Raw genomic sequence first — 8,720 nt, 5'->3', positions numbered from 1 at the left:
TTAGAGCCAGTTGTGGAGTAACACCGTATTCATTTGAGATTGCCAAACAAGGTGCATATTTTCCTTTTATAATAAACAAGTATCATCAGGTTTTGTAATTATTGCCATCCTATATATTTTTTTCAGATCTCCTCAAAATCTATCAAAATAGTAATCTGTTTTAAATTATTTTAAGAAACATCGAAGTCTTTGAAAGTTTAAAAAAATTAAATTCAACCTATTTTACTTTAACAAAATACATAGTCTATGTAATCTTCTTGAGATTTATGATATCCAAGAATAAATTGTAATCTCTAACATTAAGGAAACTAATAAAAAATCCTCTTTCAAATCACATAACACAATGCATTGAATCAAGACTATTCCCTAAATTAAGGCTGGAGTTAAGACAGAGATGTAAAACAGCTAAAATGGGGAGAACATTGTTTTCTTCTCACAAAGGCATAATCCCAGTCTAATGAGAAAAACATCAGACACATTCCAATATAGGACACATGGCCAGTACTCCTCAATATTGTCAAAGTCATCAAAAACAGAGAAATTGTCACAGCACAGTGGAGCCAGGACTAATTGCAAGTGGTATCGAGGATGGGATCCTTGGATAGAATAAGAACAGTAGGTAAAAACTGAGGAAATATGAATCAAATATGAACTTTAGTTAATAATCATGTATCAATATTATTCCATTAATTGTGACAGATGTACCATACCAATGTAAGATGTTAATAATGTGAAGTATATGGGAACTTTCTGTACTATCTTCACAACTTTGCTATAAGTTAAAACTATTCTAAAATAAAACTTGTATTTAAAAAAATAAGGTTCCCAAGAGTAAATAAAATATGTTTGCTTATAAAAACATCTATTCTTTATTTCAGTATATTATTCGGTAGGTTTGTCTAATATAAATGCCAGTGCATTGAGAACACTTGTTTATCTACTCTAAATTGTTAATCACTTGATGTACACATATTAATTAGTAATTCAGGGCAATAAAAGATGAATAAGATTTTGAAATTATTTATGCTAAGCCTGTATGTGGATGACAGAGCTTAAATATTTTCTATCACAGTTGACCCGTGAACATTATGGGAATTATGGATTCCAATCCTTGCACAGTCAAATATCTGTGTATAACCTTTGGCTCCCTGAAATCTTAATTACTAATAGCCTACTGTTGGCCAGAAGTCTTACAGATAACATAAATAGCTAATTAACACATTTTTATTATATATCCTATATACATATATACATATCATATATAAATGTTATTCTCATGACAAAGTAACTGAAGAAAAGAAACTATTGCTAAGAAAATCAAAAGGCAGAGAAAATACATTTACAGTATTATATGTATTTATTTTTTAAAACCTACTTAAAGGGATGGTGTACAGTTCCAACCTATGTTTTTCAAGGATCAACTGCAATTTATTGGTTAAAGTATTAATTAATAGCTATTCTACACATGTGATAACTTAACATATTTGCCAACTGATAAAGAAGGCTTTTAGAAATCCAAATAAATGCCGCTCATAACTGTGAAATGGGATCTGTTGAAGCTTTTGCCCATAAAACTAGGTAAGTGGCCAGGTGGACAATATGATGGGATCACATGAGATGCTTAGTAAAGAGCACCTGGGTGGGGATTACCTGAATATTTTAATAACCAACATTATTATATAGGTGTATACATACAAAATTTCACATTCATACAATTACATTGTATCAACTCTATGATGTATTGATTTATTTTACATTTTAACACAGTATTTAACAACAGGATGTCTGACACCATTTTTTTTAAAATTGTAGTTATGCAAAAATCTTCATGATTTAGTTATGCACATGCAATCTGTGTCAGACTTATTTATATTTTCATCACCACAATTGATTACTCTTGGTAATGTATGCTGTGGTTTTAATCACTAATTACAATGTCTTCTAACCATTACAAAACTACAAGCAATAAAACTGTTGCTGGGTTTGTAGAAAATCAGTGGAGCAGGAAAGTAAATTTTAATTATTGGAGAAATTATTGTAATTCCATATTTTCTTGTAAAGCAATAACCATCTTCTTTACAGAACCTAAAATAAGGAAACTGCAGCACATATAAAATAATGGCATTTTATTCTGGAGACTAGAGGCCTGATGCACAAAATTTGTGCAGGGGGCTCGGCCCTCACAGCCCAGGCTGCCGCAGCCAGCCTTCACAGCCCCTCGCAGCCTCGGATGGCCCTCACAGCCCTTCACAGCATTGGCCAGCCCTTGCAGCCCCGGCTTCATCCAGAAGGTCATCCGGAATGACATCTGGAAGGTCGTTCGGCTGTTTGGTCTAATTAGCATATTAGCTCTTTATTATATAGGATGATTACAAAAGGAGTAACCTATAAAGCAATAAGCTGAAGGCACAGGAAATTGCTAAATTCCACCGAGTAGAAGAAATTTTTAAGCAACCAAAAAGTCATGTGACTATTTTGTGGATTGAGCACTAATTTAATTGAGAGCATTTTTCTTTCTTACTGCATGGAAATAGCCTAGAAGACAAAAATATATTTTAACCATTTTTTATAAATGCTGCAATTTTAGGAAGAAACATCATCATCATCATCATCATAACAGCAACAACTTCCATTCGCAGACTTCAATCCTGCTGAATTTCCTTCTGTGTCCCACATAATCCAGTTGGTTCCTGGATGTGAGATCAGCTCAAGATTCAAATTACTCTCACGATTTCATTCAGGAATTTGAAAGGATTCTTTCAATGCTTGCTCTCAGCCAGTAAGTTATGATGGTATGCCTTTGTTATTGTAGGTTGCTGATCAAAGCAGGCATAGCAATGATGGGATCATCCTATATAATAAAAGGCTAATATACAAATTGTCCACTTGGGAGTTTGACCAACCGGGAGTTTGACCGCTTGCTATGATATACGCTGACCACCAGGAGGCAGCATGGAACGAAGGAAGGCTCCAGCCAGCAGCAGGAAGGCCCAGATCGGCCCTGATTTCTGGTCAGGTCTATGGACCTGACCCATGCATGCATTTCATGCACCAGACCTCTATTTTTTAAATATATTTCACTTTTAGAAAAAAATGCAGAGAAAGAAAGTGAAGTCAACACTTTTTCACTTATAGAGTATTTGAAAAATAAACATTAGTAGATTCAAAATTAGTAGATTAAAAATCAGATGACCATGTTTGATTCATAGATTTAAAATATATTCTTTTTTATTGATTTTAGAGAAAGAGGAAGAAGAGGGTGGAGAGAGAGAGAGAGAGAAGTGAGAAACATCCATGGTCTGCCTTCCACACACCCAGCCTCTAGAATCGAATAAATGTCTTTTGATGCACAGGATGACACCTAACCAAACAACTAAGCCATACCAGCCTAGGCTTGACTAATAAATTTAAAAAAATTAAAACTTATGAGGTTTATGGCATCAAATAACAATTTGGCTTTTATTTCTTTATCTGTAAAATAGATTTAGCAATAAGAATTTCCAGAGCTCTTGTGACAATAAAAACAATGTATGTGAAAGCATCTTGTGATCTTTAAAGCGCTATAAAAATGAAAGTTATTGTTCCAGTTATTCAAAACAGGAACTAGAAAGGTTATTCCTGCATGGCAGTCTGGTTTGATGATAAATGACTAAGCTCACACAGACATAAGTGGGACACAAATCCATTAACACATTCTGCAAAAGGAATGTATGGTTTCATAAGCCTTTAGGACCAAATCCAGGTGAATGATGTATAAACTTTAAAGAAGAAGCAATAGAACAAAGAGAAAACAATTTCATTGTCAGACTTTTTAAGTAATTATAATTATTAACACCAGCACCATAGATTTAGACAGAATTTAATCTTATTATTAATATACAAAGGAAAATATTCTCCTCATTTTCATTAAATATTTGAATTAAGAACATTTAAAATTATAATTACTTCTATACGTACTGATTAATTTTAAAAGTTATTAACGATTAGAAAATTAATATTTTAATGACATCTCTCTAATTGCAGACATGTTCCTCAGTTCTCACATAAAACTTTTTGGAAAGATTGTTAATAAGATTCTTTTAGGTAATATTGAATATAATTGATTTTCTAAATGACAGGTTTCTCTAATATATGGTGACAGGAGAAGATTTTACTTTGAGTGGTGGGCACACAGTGCAGTATTAGGATTTCTAACATAGAAATCCACACCTAAAACCTGTAGGACCTTATTAACCATTGTCACCCCAATCGATCAAATGATAATAAAATAAAATATAATGCACTCTTAAAATAAATAAATAAATGATAGGTTTAACTATAGAATTTATTTGAAAATAAACTATGTTTTATAGTTAATTGGTAAAATTTTACAAAAATGTGAGATTACGTTATTTTCTGTAAATCAGTACCACCTATTTGTAACAGCATTGCTAATGAGGGCTTAAAAGAAAATTCAATTATTTTTAAATTTCATTAATATTTGTATCCTCACCTGAGGATAAGTTTATTGATTTGAGAGAGAGAGAAAGAGAGAAAGAGAGAGAGAGAGAGAGAAACAGCAATGTGAGAGAGATACATTGATGGGTATGCACCCCACCTTGACTGGGGATCCAACTAAAACCTTTTGGTGTATGGAATGATGCTCCAACCAATTGAACCACCAGACAAAGGCGCAAATTCAATTATTTAATGAGGATGTTTTTACATGCAAATTCATTTTACATAAAATGTAAATTGTAATTTAATTTACCAGTAGTTTTGTTTCCAAATGGTGTAGAGAATTAGCTTTTACTGACCTGTTGTCTTAGAAAGAAGTGTAAAAATTCTGGCTAAATTTCAACAGTTATAATTACATTCTCTCAGTGGTTATCCTTCATCTAATTTCAATAGGCTTTTCATATCTTTATAAAAATATGTTTTGTGATTGTTATCTCTCCTGGAAGACAAATGATAAGAGCGATGGCTGAGTTTAGTTGCTGATACATCATTCATTCTAGGAGCCAGACATCAGGAAAATAAATCATCCTTAGAGTTAGGTTGAATATGTTTTCCTTTTGTTTTTTTCAAGGTAGAACTTTATAAAGAAGAACTATCTCCTTAATTAGAATCTGATAAGCCTTCACCTAAAGAGATAAGAAAAAGGGTTCCTGACTTCAGAGTAGATAAAAGGCAGGTAGTGAGATTCATTGCTAATGTGTTATCTGCTGAATAGCCCTGGATAGTTGGGAAGCAAATGCATTTGAGAAGATAAAATTGAAAAAGAAATGTTGATTTTCATAATAAACTGAGATCACAGTAAAAAATCATGAATGCAATGTTTTCATGGGGAGAAAAATGAAGGGTTAGAATTACAAAGTACTGGGATGCCACAACATTAGCTCAAGGAACTGAAATATTGAATTGATTCCCATACATACAATCATAGTTTTTGGAGAGGGTGGATAAAAAGACATTAATTTTGCACTATCCAATAGTGTCCTGATGATCTTGATCCTTAAGTTAGCAAAGAATATACTTTGAGATAATAGTAAGATATTTTATCCTCTTACATAGCTTTTCAAAATGAATATGTTTTTATAAGAACTACACAGAATATAGAAGTAACTTCCTCTAGAAGAGTTCTCCTATGAATAGTTTTATTATTTGCATAAAGATAAAAACTAAGTTCTTCAATCATCATGATATCTGGGAGTTTCTCTAGAAATCAGGGAATCACTGATGCATTCCTCAAGACAGAGACTTCTTAACCAAATATTGTCAAGAATATCTCATTAAGAGAGTCAACTTCTCACAAACTATGTCTCTGAAAAGATGCTCTGTGACTTCTATTCTTAACTTTTTTAATCCTAATTTTAAGGACAGTTGTCCATAAATATTCTTCATGTATATTGGGCATAAGGATTACATTAAGATTTTACATGTAAGTTGGTTGAGAGGTGCATCTGGTATTCTTTCTTCTAAGAAAATAATAGGTTAAAGTGTTTTTTAAAGTAAAGGTTATTAAATTATTTCTCTGTGCCTTTATCAATTAGAAAAATGAATAGAATGAATACTATTTTAATGCATAAGTTATTCGAGAAGGAGCACTAATATCAATTATCATGGAAATTTTAGTACATTTATAATCAATGCAAGCAATTGAAGAAGTGTCCTTCAGAAAAATTTCTCAATACATTTTTAAGATATGATTTTTAAGACAATAATTTGGTTTAAAAGATAAGTTGTTGACGTATTTTAAAATTATATTGTACAAGTATATTTTATATTCTAATTACATATAGTTATGTCTAAATCTAAATTATGAAAAAATATCGACACTGCACCTATTCATACAAAACATGAGAATGATTTCTGCCACATAGTATACATTCAATAGCTTAATAAATATTGGTTGATGAATAAATGAAAAAAGACATTTCACATTTCCAAAAATGAATTTATTCATGATATTAAAAGGATTTACCACATGATAGTATTGGGGGTTAAATGAAAGTGGTAAGAGATCATTGTTTTAGAGAGAGGTGACTTTGTGATTTCAGAGAGAGATTTTATATCACGTGTGCAGGATATGGTCTCCAAGTTTGTTAGTTTTGTTTTGTTTTTCATCCATTTATTGATTTATTAGCTCTTTTAGCAAAACTTTGTTTAATGCCTATAATGACACAATAATTGTGCTAGGCATGACTTTGGAAGGGTTAAAATTGTAAGCTTTACCCTGGCTCTCAGTGTATCAAAATATATTGGAGAATGCAGAGAAGTAAAGAGGAGTTATTGGATTCCAAGTAAGAAATTCACAAAAATTACTCTCATGATAGTGCTTTATAAAACGAAATGCTATTTTATGTATTTACAATATGCTGGTTGCCTGCACAGTCATTTCCTCACAGTGGTTAGTTCTGATGTAGAAACCAAATTTGATGAGAAATTGGTAATCACATAAGTCAAGCAAATGGAACTCAATATTCTTAGGGGATGATTTCATCAGGCCTTGAGTTTGGGAAATAAATTTTCTTTTATACTTAAATAATAATTTGTCTAAATAGTGTTTTGCATTAAGTAAATATTTATTAAATGCCTAATATTCATATAAAAACAATTTTTAGACTAGCATTGTCAAATTAGTGTACTCTCTACTTTAAACCATGCATGACAATAACCTAATTACTTCCAGGTAATATATATTTTTGAATTGGAGTGTCTGGCCATGAACATAGCTGCTTAAAATATTCAACTACATATTTTATCTAAACACTAATTAGTTCTTAATAAGGGGGTAAAAAAGATCCCCAAATCTGCATGTTGTATATCAATTATAAATTAATAAATAAAAAAACTGTACAAATATATATATTTCCAGAAATATACACAAATATTCTTTGGGTATTGTTATTCTAAAAAAAACTCCTGCGAAATCTCTCTCTTTAAGATTCCATTAAAGTAAAGAATTTTTAATGTATTTGAGTATAATTTGAGATCAATGTGCTACATAGTCATTTTGTATTGGTTGTGAGAATTTAATTCCTCAATAAAAGAGACTTCGATAAAGAGGTTAACACTTTCTCAAGTAAATATACATTGAAATTGCAGATATAACAAAAATAATGACTATATAGAGTCCATTCTATTCAAAGAATAAGGATTTAAACCTAAGAATTTATATAAAGTTTTCTAAATATTGTTGTTATAGATAATTGCATCTCAAATCTAAAAATTTTATTATGCTACAAGCAACTAAGTACTTAGACTTTGATTTCTTTTATTTTTTTTCATGGTTGAACATTGAATATAATATTATATACTTATAATTATTCAGTTAGTTTCGTTTATTGCTCAGGATTCTAAAATAGATGCGTAAGGTCTTAGGTAATTGAGCAAAACCACAGTGTCAAAGGAAAAATTCTATGAAGGTATACAAAATCCAACTGCCAAAATCTGTAAATATTAATTCTATTAGATTTTACTTCTCTCGTTAAAATCTTGGCCTATTATTTGACTTAGGGAAAAATTTAAGGAATTTGGGTTTGTCTATGATAGTCACAGCTTTTTCCTTAATACATACTTATATTTGCATGGCATTATTAGAGACTAGGCATATATGCTTTGTTGACTAGGAAATATATAAACTTAGAAGCTTGTTCTTTTTTTCCTCCTCCAGTCACTAGTTGAATTTGGCATTAAAATACAAGAAAAATCACAAATCAGCCATCATGGAATGGAAGGGTCAGCATTTCAAGCATTAAGTAAAAAATAGTTCATTGTGTCAGAAGATCACAGAGAAAAAAATTATTTTAGAGACTCTAACATGTAAAAACATAGTGGAAGATGCACTTTAATCATCTTGGCTTTTATAGATGATTTTTATTTATATTTCTTGCCTTGACTTTTGATTTTGTGTTTTACTGTGATGAGCATGCTTTTTTCATTTCTTAGGAAAAGATGATAATTCAGCAATTGACTAGAAAAAACGTAATAATAATAATAGTCAGAAATTTCCTAAATAAGTCTCATGAAACTGAATTTTACACAATTCTGTAATTATATCACAAACATATAAAATTATAAATTTTAATAATATGTCATCAGTAACTTAAGGACAGTTATGCAGTAGAGGATTATTCATTTTATGCAGGAAATAACTGAGGAAAATTGTTTAAGCTTATTGTGTATAAATTCATACACTGGACATGTATGTATACATACACACACACACACATATATAT

Source organism: Myotis lucifugus, unplaced genomic scaffold, assembly GCF_000147115.1.
Source record: "Myotis lucifugus unplaced genomic scaffold, Myoluc2.0 scaffold_149, whole genome shotgun sequence".
NCBI lineage: Eukaryota > Metazoa > Chordata > Mammalia > Chiroptera > Vespertilionidae > Myotis > Myotis lucifugus.
This window is presented reverse-complemented; position numbering follows the sequence as displayed.